Raw genomic sequence first — 14853 nt, 5'->3', positions numbered from 1 at the left:
TACTCTAGAGTAAAACAAAAAAGAAGACATAGCTGCTGGACATCTGTTTTGGCCCCTTGTGTGACTGCAAAAACTGGTTTTCAAGCAACCTGTGGGCCACTTCAGATGGCATGTTGGTTGTGCTACTGTTTGTTTGTTTTTTATACTATCTGCTTTTGGAAAGATGTTCAGTACAAACATATTAATCTGCAAGCACTGGGAACAGGTTTAAAATGTTCAGATAATCAAAGGTCAGTTAAATAACTGGAGAGCTAATCACATAGCAGTATACTGACATGAAGGAGGACCCACTGTGAATTTGAACGGTCAGCGTTCAAATAATGTGGCTTCTACTTTACAGAGATGGATTGCAAGGTGAAGACAAGAAAAGAGTCAGCAGCCTTGAGATGACAGTGGCAGTTGAAGGATGGCTGGAGCTTGTGAGTTTCTGCGTGTAATGACAAGGAAGACCTCCTGCTGTATGTCATTTCCCAGCAGTTCTATAGTCATTTTAATAGAGAAATGCATTCATTGGTTTCACGTGAAACTCATAACAAAAAGAACTTCTAGATAGTAATGTTCAAATAATGTATTAGTGTATGAGTTAGCACAAGGTAAATACATGTATTCCTACAGACAGCAAATTATATTACTGGGGAGAAATATCTAAGTCCTATAATTAAGTTGCCTAACACTGTTTACGATAAAATGCTCACTATTTTGGAGAAGAGCATTAAGTGGTTTCATTGTGTGCAATACAAAAATGAGATTTTCTCAGGGAGATAGCCAGGATGGGCAAGAGAGGTATACCAGAAGGACTGGTGAATTTATTTACTTTCCATTGATAAAATCTCATTCTGATGTAGGATCTTTCAATTATATGCCAAACATTTAAAAATATTTAAACAGAAATAGTTACAAACAATCTCAGAACAGTAAATTTCTTTAACATTTACACGGCCACAATAGGGATGTACGAAAGTCACTTACCTTGAACGAAATTTGATTCGCGGTGGGGGGGAGGCGCTCCGTCCCTCCCCCCGAAATTCTGGCGGGGGGGAGGCGCTCCGTCCCTCCCCCTCGAAATTCTGGCCGGGGGGAAGGCGCTCCGCCCCTCCACCCCTGAATCCTGGCTGGCCGGGCTGCAAATGGCGGCGGCCATAGCCGCCACCGTTTGCGTTCCTGCAGTCAACCGCGATAGGCTACATAAATGTTTACGTAGCCTATCACGGCTGAGTAAACAAAAAACAAAAAACCCGCGCGTATGCAAATGGCGGCACCCATGGGCGCCGCCATTTGCGTTCCTTATTTTGGCACATCTAGTCTACGTAAACATTTACGCAGACTACGGCGAAAATAAGGGGAACACAAATAGCGTAGACGCTACACTATTTGCGTTCCCCTTATTTTCGCCGTAGTCTACGTAAATGTTTACGTAGACTCGACGTGCCAAAATAAGGAACGCAAATGGCGGCGCCCACGGGCACCGCCATTTGCGTACGCGCGGTTGTTATTGTTGTTTTTTACTCAGCCGTGATAGGCTACGTAAACATTTATGTAGCCTATCACGGTATTTTTTTAAAATCTAGCCGTGATAGGCTATGTAAATCTTTACGTAGCCTATCACTTTTTTTTTTTTTTTTTTTTACTGGAAATGGCGGCGGTGGCAGCCAGTCGGAAGACCCGCCGCCGCCGCCGCACCGCCGCCGCCGCCAGGAGGATTCACCCAAGGTAAGTCCTGTCCCGGGGGGGGCAGACCGTTTTGCCACCAATTTCGGGGGGGCCAAATGTGCTGGCATTCGGCCTCCCCGAGATTCGTGGCGAAATTCTCTGACATCCCTACCACAGGATGGATTCCACACTCAACTAGTATCACAATTTTACTTGGAAAATTGCTGTATCTCTCAAGACTTGTCAGGTCTTTGACAGGTGTCAAAGCTTTGCTATGGACTCAAATCTGTACAATCAGTTGATAAGATCAGGTAGCCTGTCATTCCTTTTCAAACAATTAGAGGATAGATAACTATTCAAACCCTCTTATTCAGCTTTTATAAAGTATGCAATGACAGGTAGCTCTCAAAAATCTATGCTGAGAATGATTTCTGAGGTCATCCAGTATTACTTTATATTTCTTTATTTTGTTGAGACACTGAGAATTTTTTTTTTCCTGACTCCTGCTGTTAGGGAACATCAATTGTGCAAACTGCTGGCAAATAGTAGGGATTACATGACTGGGTTAGAGGTTTCACAAGATTTTTGAAAAGAGTTCATAGAGATTTCCCAAGAGCCCTAGTGCATCAGTGGCTTTACACTTACAGTATCAAAAGCTTGGCCAAACTTTTGTCATCATCTGACATCATGATAGGAAAAGACCAGTACTTGCCCATGCTGAAAATTCTTGACAGAGGCTATGAAGATGCAAAAGGCCAGACAGCTAAGTTCTAATATAGACAAGAATGTGAAGCCAAGAGCAGCAACAATGGAGAGAACTACATGATAAAATTCCCAAGCTTAACACTTTCTACCAGGTTTGTTTGGGAACCCTGAGAGACTTATTATCTCTCCCCTCCTCCCCCACAGCTCCATTTGCATGCAGAGAAAGAGTGTTGATTTCCCAAATGGCACAGTATGGACAATCCCCATTTCTTAATTGTAGATATTTGATCATTTTAGATTTTTAAAATAATAATAATAACATTAAATCTTTGAAAACAGAAGCATGTGACACTTTTTATATAGTTTTTAATACCCATGTGGTATTATGGCTCCATACTATAGAAACACATAATACTGTTAATATTGCTCAGATTCACAGCTAATGCCATTAGAGCACCAAAGGAGCAATTAAAGAATGTGAATGTGTATTAAGATTAATACCCCAAACCCTGACAAACCTCAACTGGCCCATTAACATGATAATAGGTCCAAAATGTCTTTATGTCTCTTAGCATGTAGATGGTATCTCCCCCTTCCCAACTCACCACCACCTTAATTCAGCTATCCTCCCTGCTTTATTTTGTATTTGTAAATTGCTTTAACAAGAAGTTAAGCACACACAAAAATACTTCCATATAGCGTCAAGGGGCTGATCAAATGGGGCAAGTCACTTTTATTTATTACTCCACAAGAGATCTCAAACAACTGAGGGACATGACAAACACATAAAACCAAGGAGATCAGGCTGAAGAAGTATTTCAACCCCACAACTGTTGAAGTATTTCAACCCCCCTACTGTGCTTGGAGCTTATGAAGATGCTGACAAAACATCCTGTGAACTTATGCACCATGATGAATGTCCATTACAACATCTAGCTGCCACAGGTGGGTTAAAGACAAATTTGCAAGGCTTGTTACTAAACTGTATAGATTCTGTTTATGTTAAAGCAAATCCTTAGTATTGTAACTATTTTGTAGTCAACTAAGACAGAAAATAAAACTACTAGACCTGCTTTGTTTTTAAAGATATACCATACAACGTACTCCATGGTGGCAACTTCTTGTCCTCTTGTCACATCCAGTCCTTTAGATGATCCTGCAGAAAAGCAATTTTCTGCCTCAAAAGCACTCTATTTTTTTTAAAAAAAGTTTGTCTCTGGGCAATTTTCAGGTCTACTAGAGCTGCACAACTGTATACAGATGAGAGAGACCAAAATAGGGCAATTTATTTGATTCCTTCCCTTCAAAACATTTAGCAATGATTACATATCCAACAGAGAAAAGCCCAACAAAAATATTCATTCATGACCCGGTGTCATGCAAAAAACATCATCTGCGAGAGTTTTCAAATAGCTTAGATTTGCATTTTGTTTAATGTGATCACAAAAATAAATATATCCCTGGACATTATCTATTAATCTCTACTTTAAAAGGGAAACACTTAGACTCAGGCAGTAAAAGAAAACACAATGTAGTTTTCTGGGCGGGGGCCTGGAATTGTATGTGCATTGTAAGTTGCTCGTTGGAGACATATCAAATGGGAAATTATTTTTTCATTTAGCTTTTAAATCCGGCATTTAGGATGCAATAGCCTGCCAACTTAATAGGGCTAATAGTCTGCCTTGTGCTTTGTTCCACTCCTACTGTACTAAGAGTAGACTCTGCTTACACCAAACAGTCCTGTCTCCCACTTTCCCGAAAAGTGCCAAAGTCTAGGTTTGCAAAGAAAGGGGTTCAAAGGTGCCATTACTTTTCATAGCAGTTCATGCCTGATCAGATAAAGAACTTATGATCAGTTACATAGGATGCATTGCGGCAAACATTTTACTTCACTACAGAATGAACTGACATTTGCCGAAGTTCAGCCTAGGCAATCAACTGGATCTAGTCCACCTGAATAAATTCTGTCATGATGGATTGAACAGTCAGCACTCATTTAGCAAGTGTGTCCATTCTGCCTTTGCAGAGTATCTGTTGTTTGCTCAGGGATGGCCCATTCATGAGACCATCACCTCTGGTGGAAAATTGGTGGATCATCCACCACCAGGAGGGATGCCCATTGCCACCTCCACGAACTGAGAATGTGTTTGTTTTTTGGCTGGCTGTGGCTGCTGCTGCTGCTGCTGCCTGCCAGCCAGCCAGAGAACGCAAATGCCACAAGCTGACCCCAGTGCCTCAGTCTTAGGTAGAACCCCTCAGAATGAAGCGTCAGGCAGGTGGTCTGGTGAGCTGCACCAGCTGCTTTCTTGCTGGAGCAAATGCCACAGGGAGGCTGATGCCTCACTCTCAGAAGTCCGTCCTGAGAGCCTTGCTAGCCCTGCCACTCAGAATAGTCTTTCCTGAGAGTAAAGGAGTCCTTCCGGAGCGTCACAGAATCATAGAATAGTAGGGCTGGAAGGGGCCTACAAGGCCATCGAGTCCAACCCCCTGCTCAATGCAGGAATCCAAGTCAGAGCATCCCTGACATATGGCTGTCCAGCCTCGTCTTGAATGCCTCCAGTGTGGGAGAGCCCACTACCTCCCTAGGTAATTGGTTCCATTGTCATATTGCTCTAACAGTCAGGAAGTTTTTCCTGATGTTCAGCCAGAATCTGGCTTCCTGTAACTTGAGCCCATTCTTCCGTGTCCTGCACTCTGGGATGATCAAGAAGAGATCCTGGCCTTCTTCTCTGTGACAACCTTTCAAGTACTTGAAGAGTGCTATCATATCTCCCCTCAGTCTTCTCTTCTCAAGGCTAAAGATGCCCAGTTCTTTCAGTCTCTCTTCATAGGGCTTTGTTTCCAGTCCTCTGACCATCTTTGTTGCCCTCCTCTGAACCTTCTCCAATTTGTCTGCATCCTTCTTAAAGTGTGATGCCCAGAACTTTACGTAGTTTACGTCTACACTATTTGCGTTCCCCTTACTTTCGCCGTCTTAGTCTACGTAAACATGCCAAAATAAGGAACGCAAATGGCGGCACCCATGGGCGCCGCCATTTGCGTACGCACGTGTGTTTTTTTTAGTCAGCTGTGATAGGCTACGTAAAGATTACGTAGCCTATCACGGTGTTTTTTTAAAATCTAGCCGTGATAGGCTACTTAAATCTTTACGTAGCCTATCACGTTTTTTTTTTTTTTTTAAACCAGGAAATGGCGGCGGCGGCAGCCAGTCAGAAGACCGACTGCCACAGCTGCTGCCACCGAACCACCACCGGAGCCGCCACTGGAGCCGCCGCCGCCAGGAAGATCCGCCCCAGGTAAGTCTCGTCCCGGGGGGGCGGGGGGGGCAGACCGTTCCGCCACCGATTTCAGGGGGCCGAATGCGCTGGCATTCGGCCTCCTTGAGATCCGTGGCGGAATTCTCTGACATCCCTACCTCTATTTTGCTTTCTAGCACCAGCGGTGTGTGTACTGATCTGTTTTCAGAGGAACAAGTAGGTAGGGATGTTGGAGAATTCCACCACGGATCTCCATGAGGCTGAATGCCAGTGCATTTGGCCCCCCCAAATCCGTGGCGGAAGAAGCCCCCCACCCCACCACCAGGCGAAAGGCACGTGAAACGGAGCACTTACCTGGTGCCGTTCGCGCTGCTTGGCGAATGGCGGCCGCGTCTGCGGCCGCCATTCACTTCTTCATTATTGCTGTGATAGGCTACATAAATATATACATAGCCTATCACAGCAAAAGACAGGGACGCAAATGGCGGCGGCTACGGCGGCTGCCATTTGTGTCCCTGTGCAGCCCAGTGGCCAGATGTCCACCTGTTGCCATGGAGTTGCTGCGGAGTGGAGCCGGCCGGGGAGAACTTCGGGGGAAGGGACGGAGCGCCTTCTGCCCCACTGCGGATGTCCCTGCACGAAACCAGGTAAGTGTTTCGTACATCCCTACAAGTAGGTAGCAGGGATGCCTGTCTGCTCTTCTACCTTTTCACCCATTACTACCTTGTTCTACTACTTCCTTCATATTTCCTGCAATGCTTCAACACTATCCCTGGTCAATGAAACAAAATATCACCACTTTCCCACAAAAAACAGTCACACAAAAGAAAAAAGAAAAAAACAATACTACAAGGCTTGAAGGGAATAAAATAGCCTATACATTAACAGGGGGATACACACACACACACACACACACACACAGATCATTATTTGCATGAAGAAACTAATGATGGTGGGAAAAAACCCTGAAAAGTAAACCTCTTGGACAGATTGGAAAGAGGGGTGTTGGAAGTGAAGGGGGTGAAACTTCTCAGTCTCTTTTGCCTTTTTTTTTTTTGGCCAGGATTGCCTATATTTTGTGGTGGTGGACCGTGGCAGCAGTGCTCCTCTTGGCAGCTGCCAGCCACTATTTTTCCTTCCTCAATGCCCTTTGGAATAATGCTGAATGATGTCATAGCATTGCTCAAAAGGGGCATTCTAGAAAAGAAATGGTGGTTGCCAGGCAGCAGCCACTAAGAGGAGCAGTACACTGCCAGTGTTTAGTTTGCTTCCCACCCTTGAAATTCTCCTTCAAAATCAGTGAAATCCACCTTCCCCAAATCCCCTGCCTGTGAATGGGGCTACAGAACTGGGAACCCTTTCAGTTTAGGTCCAGAAGAAACACTGATTTTGTAAGTTACTCCAGTGCAATAAGGCTTAAAAAAAATTTCACCTGTTATTTGAGGAACAAATCAGGCTGAATAGAAGGGACTTCTTTAAACAACAGTAAAAAACAACAACAACGCTTCAGTAAAAGCAGGCCTCACAGCACTATGTTCATTGAAGTATCCATGTTTTGTTGTTGGAATAATCTACACACTATATAAACTGACTCCCCCCACCAAGTGATTCATGCACAATTTATTCTGTATCACCATTTATTATAACCTCAGGCTTGTCATAATTCCTACAGGTGTTAAGGCATATGCTACAAAAATATAATTATTCATGGATTTATGGGTCCATTAATACCACCACTTCCTCCCAGGGCATTTCCCTAGCATACCATAATATTTCCATCATTGAAAGAAAGTTTTCATGGATCAAAATGGTAACGTATATATGGACTGCATTCAGAATTCCAAATTTCTGCTCTCTCTCCTTCATACATATATATGGGATGATACGAGATGAGATATTAGATTTTGTCTATTTTGAAGGTATGGTTCAAGACTAAAAGTGATAAGTTTTAATAAGATTTGAAGACCAAAGATCCATCACCAGTGGCACTTCCTTTGTCTTTAGTGAATATTATGACTACGTTTCTAAAACAACTGTTTAAAATTAGCATGTTCCTCAATGTATACATTTCTAAAATGGATCTCAGTGTTGAATCCACACACCTGACTCAAAGCATAATTACTGCTGTTTTTTCTATTGTCAGATAAACTATCATTGCCATTGCTGCAAAAGAGTAATTCGAGGTGGAAGTATTACTTGGAAAATTTGTATTTTAGAACTGCTGAATAGCTTGATGAATATATACAAAATTTTAAATGGGGATCCTAGAACATATGGATGCTATTTATCTTGATCTTACCTTCCACAGTCAGCTGATTTTGTAAATGCTATATCTCAAAACGCTTCTCAGTATATATACAATATAGCACAATGTGTTCTATTGTAAAGAAATTTGCATAAAACACATTTTAGGTCTTTCTTTGTAATCAAACAAATCAACTTATCCAAGTACCATTTGAACAAGAAAATCATATTTTTATTATTTTTCATGAGAAAGCTGCTTCACTTTTCTTTTTTTTTCATTTTTCTTACTAAAGATCTCTCTGACGGAGATAAATGAATAAATTGCAATGATTCATTTAGTTGATAAATTCACCATTTTGTCTTCATGATTTGTCAAAGCACAACTGTGAAATAGTCACATGCATTCAGTATTAAAAATTATCCATGAATTTCTTCGATGAATAACTCTGTCAAAAAATTACAGATGGTTTGTGGTTAATATTGTTTGTCATAAGTTGCTTTATTATCTCATTTAGAGTATAAGACATTCTCTTTGTGGATACATATGTGGAAGGTCTGAATATGTTTTGCATAACACAGCAGGCATAAAGTTACCATGTTTCAAACTCTTACTTGGTACTGTGACCAGGGATGGGGGAGAAATTTGTTCAATTTGCATTTATGATAACTCAAATTCCCGAACCATTTGTGAACCAAAATGCGATTATCCTTCAGTATTCGCACTCATCTAAATTTTGCAATGTAGCTGTCTAATAAAAATATGTATATTAGAGAAAAGTGCATGTAAAAAGTGCATATAATGGGGCAAATAACATACAAGAATGGATTATTAGGGAAAATTGCTTGCAAAAATGTGCCCATCAAGCCATTTAGGAGAAATGTGCAAAGAAAGGCATATGAATTTGCATGTGGACTTTAAAAAATTGCAAACTGCTGCAGAAACAGGATAGAACAATGTTAAGATTCGAAGCTGAGACACTCTGAAATTGATGGATTCCTCCATCCAAACTGTGAGGAGCAGCCACAAGTGTAAAGGGTCTCCTTGGTGAACTGTGCCCTATGACTACTACAACATTACCATTTTTATATTGTATATACATTGCAACTTATTATTTCCTGTCCGTGTCCCCCAGCCCCCCATTCCCACTGTGCAGTGATCATAATTATTCAACAAACAAGCACAGTTCCATACAGTTATTGACAGATTTTTCCTTTCAACATCAGGGAAAACACATCTGAAGACCAAGGACACCTTAAAACTCTAGCCTGGAAATATATTTTATAAAACCTCAATAGATAGCAAAGCAACACATGTATAGGACTGAGGATGGCTCATGATGCTGGAAGCTAATGCAAGTGTGTACAGTTAATCAATATTTGTACCAAGCTGCATGGAAGTGTCCTCATTAAGCCTCTATATGTAGTTCAGAGACATGGACTTCAAAGTGGCAAACATGTCTTTAAAGCTTTTTATATATAACTTTCAGTGAACACTTCTGAAAAATAGTTCGGCAGTTGCGCACACAAGAGCACATACCCATGCGGATATGCCCCTCCACCTTACCTTGCCACCTTGTTCCAGAATAAGAAAGAAAAGGAGTTGCAGCACAACATATTTGCTCTTGAATTATGGTAAACAAAACATCACTATTCAAAGCATTCATTTATGGTAGAAACTTGTTTGACATAACCTGCTTTGTTCAAAGAGAAGTAGCATGGAAGTACATCACAAGATTACATTTCTCTTTTTCTTTTTTTTACATATTTAATCTCGAGTCCCCAGAGCAAATTACCAAAAATAGAATATCAAGAAAGGTAAGAGGCATGTGGTATCAAAGTTTAGGAAACTAGACTGCAGTTAAAGCAACCACTGAAATGAATTCTTCTGAAAAAGTTCTGAAAATGTTCAATGTTTATGTACCCTAATTTATTCCTGGTTTTTATAAACACAGAAAGTTGTTTCTTGACCAAAGGACAAGACATGGTACTATCCGTGACAATCCTAGACACCTAGCTACCCTGACCACACTCAGGGTCATATTCATGGATGAGAAAGATAGAGTAAAAACACTTTGGTAGAGATGAGTGAGAAGTTCATTCCATCACATTTTTGTTCTAATGGATTTACCCTATTTGCATCTCCCCAGCCTTTCAGAAAGCTGACTAGGGATGTACGAATCCCCTACCTGCCAGTCCGGGGGGTGGGAGTCCTTGGGGGGTGGATGCGATCCATTCCTCCCCCTGGAATCCTCGCTGGCCAGCTCAGCAGCAACTCCACAGAGCTGCTGGCCGGCTCCGTACAGCAAGCGATACCACTGCCATTGCCGTGCTAGGGATGTATGAAAGTCCTTTACCTGAACCCGAAACTTGATTCGCGGTGGGGGGGAGGCGCTCCGTCCCTCCCCCCAAAATTCTGGCCAGAGGGGGAGGCGCCCCGTCCCTCCCCCCCAAATTCTGGCCGGGGGGGAGGCACCCCGTCCCTCCCCCCCAAATTCTGGCCAGGGGGGAGGCGCCCTGTCCCTCCCGCCGCAAATGTTGGCCGGGCGGGATGCAAATGGTGGCGGCCATAGCTGCTGCCGTTTGCGTCCCTGCAGTCAGCTGTGATAGGCTACATAAATGTTTACGTAGCCTATCACGGTGTTTTTTAAAAATCTAGCCGTGATAGGCTACGTAAATCTTTACGTAGCCTATCATGTTTTTTTTTTTAACTTGGAAATGGCGGTGGCAGCCGGTCGGAAGACTGGCCGCCGCCGCCGCCGCTGCCAAACCACCGCTGAACCGCTGCCGGAGCCGCCGCCGCCAGGGACATTTGCACAAGGTAAGTCCCATCCCGGGAGGGCGGGGGGGGCAGACCGTTTCGCCACCAATTTCGGCGAATTTCGAGATTCGTGGCGAAATTCTCTGACATCCCTACGTATCGCTCAGCACTCACTGCAGGAAGGGATCTGGATGCAAATGGTTCTGCTATGCCATTTGCGTCCCTGTTTTTTCATGCGATAGGCTACACATTTGTATTTACGTAGATATTTGCGTAGCCTTTCATGTGAAAAAACTGGGAAAAACCATAGTGGATGCCATTTGCGGCCAGAAAGCTGTTAGATTGACCTAAATGCAGCTTAGACCTTAATCTAAGACCTTTACAGCCATAAATGGTGTAGCGGACGCCATTTGCATCCGGATCCCTTCCTGCAGTGAGTGCTCAGCGATACGGCATGGCAATGGCCAGTGTATCGCTTGCTGTACGGAGCCAGCTGGTGAGGAGGATCCAGCTCCGCGTGGGTCTGGCGGGAGGTGGAAGTAGGTGGACCCATTCCCCCCCAGAATCCGGAGGCCAGATTCAAAAGAATCCTGCCTCAACGGAGTCCGTGGCAGAATTCTCGGACATCCCTAAAGCTGACACAGAGTTGCATTATGAAATCCACATTTTTGTGAGCTTTCTGATGCACTTGGTCTCGTCGGGGACAGGGGATGTGTACCAAAATATGCATATTACAGAAAAGTGCACATACAATTGCATTTCAGCAATGTACTTCTGGGGGAGGGAGATATGTGTTTAAAAATGCACACCAAAAATATACATTAGGAAAAATGTGCACAACAAGTATGAATTTATGTACAGATTTATTTTTTAAATTGTGCATTCATGCAGAAATGGGATAGAACAACCCAACCTCAAGAAAATAGCAATCTCAACGAGACAGAGACTGTTAAATCTGTCTCTCCCTACTTTTTGCAAGGTGACTGAAAACAAGAAGTTATTTCCTCCTCCTTCCAATTGGTGCTCTGTGGTTAGTCTTACAAAAGTGTGGATAAGCACACTCCCGGTAGATCCCTGTGGGTGCCAATTACAGCACCCACTGAAGGACACTAAAGACGAAACATGGGAGGTATAGATACAATCCAGGATAGAGCAAGATCCAATGCTGAAACAAAATTGGAGGAAAGGGATGGAGGAATATTTCCTTCCAAAATTAGGACAATTGGAATGCTTTCTCCCAAAAGGTCTTCTGACCCTAAAGTTCATCTAACCCATATTTTAACCTCCATATCTCAGTCTCTATACTGAGAGGAAGCCCAGTTGTCCAGCGCAGTAATAAGGACTGTGGCTACTATTGGTGTTCCAAGGTCTGATTGCTAGGGTAGGCAGAGTTTTAGAAAATGGATTGGAAGCAAACTGGGGTACTTGGCCTAGTTCTGAGGAAGATTACTGGGCTAGATCAGTGTCTGTTGAAAAGAGAAAGTCCTTTACCATTTTCAATAACTGTATAGTATAGGTCTGGAGGTTTATAAGGATCCCTTTAGTCGAGAGGTCATGCTTCTAAATCTGATTTCTAATGTAACACAGGACGAATCACAGATGGTGAAAATTATAGGATTCAGAAGATATTGGAAGAAAACTCATCTAATTCTAGGTGAGAGCCAGGAGCAGGAATGTCATATTGAATATAGGAATTAATTCCAATTTGGAGACAGATTAGACCAATTCCAGTCCCATTTTAGTCCTAATACCACCGGGTGGCTAGACCACCTCACACATTATATTTCTTTGCATATGCAGATATGAGAACATCGCTTGCATCTGCAAAAATATACTATGAGAGTGCACACTGTATTTGGCTATTTCTAGCTTTAATGTATCATTCAAGGGTTCCAAACGAGGTAGGAGAAGAAGTCAGAGACTACTAGGACTGACAGCTGCCTCTTATTTCAGGCATTATTTCTTTTTTTGTGAGAGGGGAGAGAGAAGGGGCTTCCTCATAGTCCAGATTACTACAGCTCAACAGTGGATAATGGATATCTGTTTCTTCAACCTCTACATCTCCAAAGTGTCGATTAATTCTGAAACTTTGACCAGGCAATGCGAATAGCCACAGATTGTGGCATGCCTTGATATGAGGCAGCAATTATTGGAACACACATCTTTTCTTCTTTTTTTCAGAGGACACCACCAGATGGCTGGTATTCACTATCCCCTTAGCTGCGATTCTAACATGACACATGGAGGACTGATTTGTTTTTTTCCTATGTTCTGAAGATGTGGGACAGGGTCACAAACCCCAAATTCTAATAATCATGTAGGGGTGTGCATGTGTTATGAATCTGTCTATGGATTACATCCATATGTTACACATCTCACCATGATCCTTTTTTCCTGGGTTTACATAGAATCATAGAATAGCATGAGCAAAGACCTGAGGAAATATTTAATGTGTAACTTGCCTCTGAGAGGCAGAGGTTTTCCTAAATCTAGAGCACTGCAACCATTTTATATTGCTCTTGTAATGTGTAATAAGAGCTTTACTATGTGATTTTAAGTTTAAAATAGAAACATAGGTGAATATATGGGATGGTGGCTAAAACAGGGAAAGAAAAGTCTTGCATGTAAGTTTTCTGCACACATCCCTAATGTTTACTCCATCTGAAAATGCAGTTTTAAGCAATGTAGTACCCTCAGGCCACTACAGTTTTTAAAACAAGTTCCCTTTCAGCAGGGAGCTTCTTTCCCCTTGTGGTCACTCACCAGTATTTACAAGGCAAGGTCACTTTGAATGCCAGTGGCAGTAGAAAGAGCAAGAGGAAGAGCGACACTTTTTGTCTTCACCGAGCTGGCTGATTCTGCCACTGTGATAGTTGACAATGACATTACACCAGGGAAAGGTTGTCGCAGTCTCACACTCCCGGCTCTGCTGTGGAGACCAAACAAAACAAAAACAAGAAAAAAGTATGTTTCTTTTTTCCCTGTGAAGGTAATACAAAAATATGAAAACATTTTATGTTTGGAATATAAATAAAGCTTTAATCTTGGCTATAAAAGCTGATATCTAGAAGTTACTTTTTAAAAATAGGATTTAAAGAGAAAGTGAATATCCTTCTGTAAAATTACTTAATTGCTTTGAAAGCTTGTTGGAAGGAGCTGGCCGCAAACATTTTATGCACCCAGCAGGTGGTAGAGAGTAGTCAGAAATGAGGATTTTATTAAAATTTCAGGAAGAAAATTTAAGTCAAGATATGTACTTTGTGGGATGGATGGCAGTATCTATTAGTACATGTAACCAATGAAGAAATATAACAAGGCAAAATATTAATGAGATTTTTTTTTATTTATTTGCATTTTTATATCAACCATGTGAATTATTACCTATACGCCTGATATGTCCTAAAAGGGGGAAAAAACTGTGATGAATAAATAAACAGCTCTAGATATCTTCAATAGGGTGCTTTACCTTGCAGGGAATATTATCATTGGCTTTTGATACAATTTCTGCTGCAGGGAAAGACTTTCAAAGCTCAGAATGCTGAAGTATTGCCAGGCGCTCAAAGACCCCCTGCTGTGCGCGTCAAACTAAGAAATCTCTCTGAACTTGTCGAATTAAAAGTCATCTCTCTCTCTCTGAAACCCCTGCATGAGCTGGGAAGCTCTGCCCTCATTTTTTTTTCCAGGGTCGCCATGATAAACAAATGGAGCCTGGAGCATCTTTATTCTTTACAGGCACATAATTAAAATTCTTCTAAAAATGTAATTGAATGCAATAAATTTCAAAAGGGGGTTCTAGTTAACAATGACGCTAAAATGGTTTGAGTAGGCCATACTACTTTACCATTCAACTGTCTTTCAAAGCTAAATCAAACCAGCTTGTTAAGACCCGGGAAAAGTGTTTTGGGTTTGATTGTACATCAAGAGGATGCTCCTAACTTAAACAGCTCAGCAGGATTTATACTTTCTAGAATGTCACAGACTTAATTACTGAAATCACAAAAGAGAAGTAAACTATTAAAATATGAACAAAGCTAGACAAGATCCCTAGTTGCTGCAAATCATTATTTATCTATCCCCCTCCCCCCAGAAAGAAACAAGCATTATTTATGTTTGGGTTTTCAAAGTAACAACTTTTCAATTCACCCACAACAGTTCACAACCTTGCAACTACCCACAAATTTGATAATGGCTACAATATTAAACTGCTGAGAGTGGAGTTGTTGCTGTGGAACATTGTTA

Source organism: Heloderma suspectum, chromosome 5 (genome assembly GCF_057233095.1).
Source record: "Heloderma suspectum isolate Gila_16-S chromosome 5, 16-S_ref, whole genome shotgun sequence".
Taxonomy (NCBI): domain Eukaryota; kingdom Metazoa; phylum Chordata; class Lepidosauria; order Squamata; family Helodermatidae; genus Heloderma; species Heloderma suspectum.
This window is presented reverse-complemented; position numbering follows the sequence as displayed.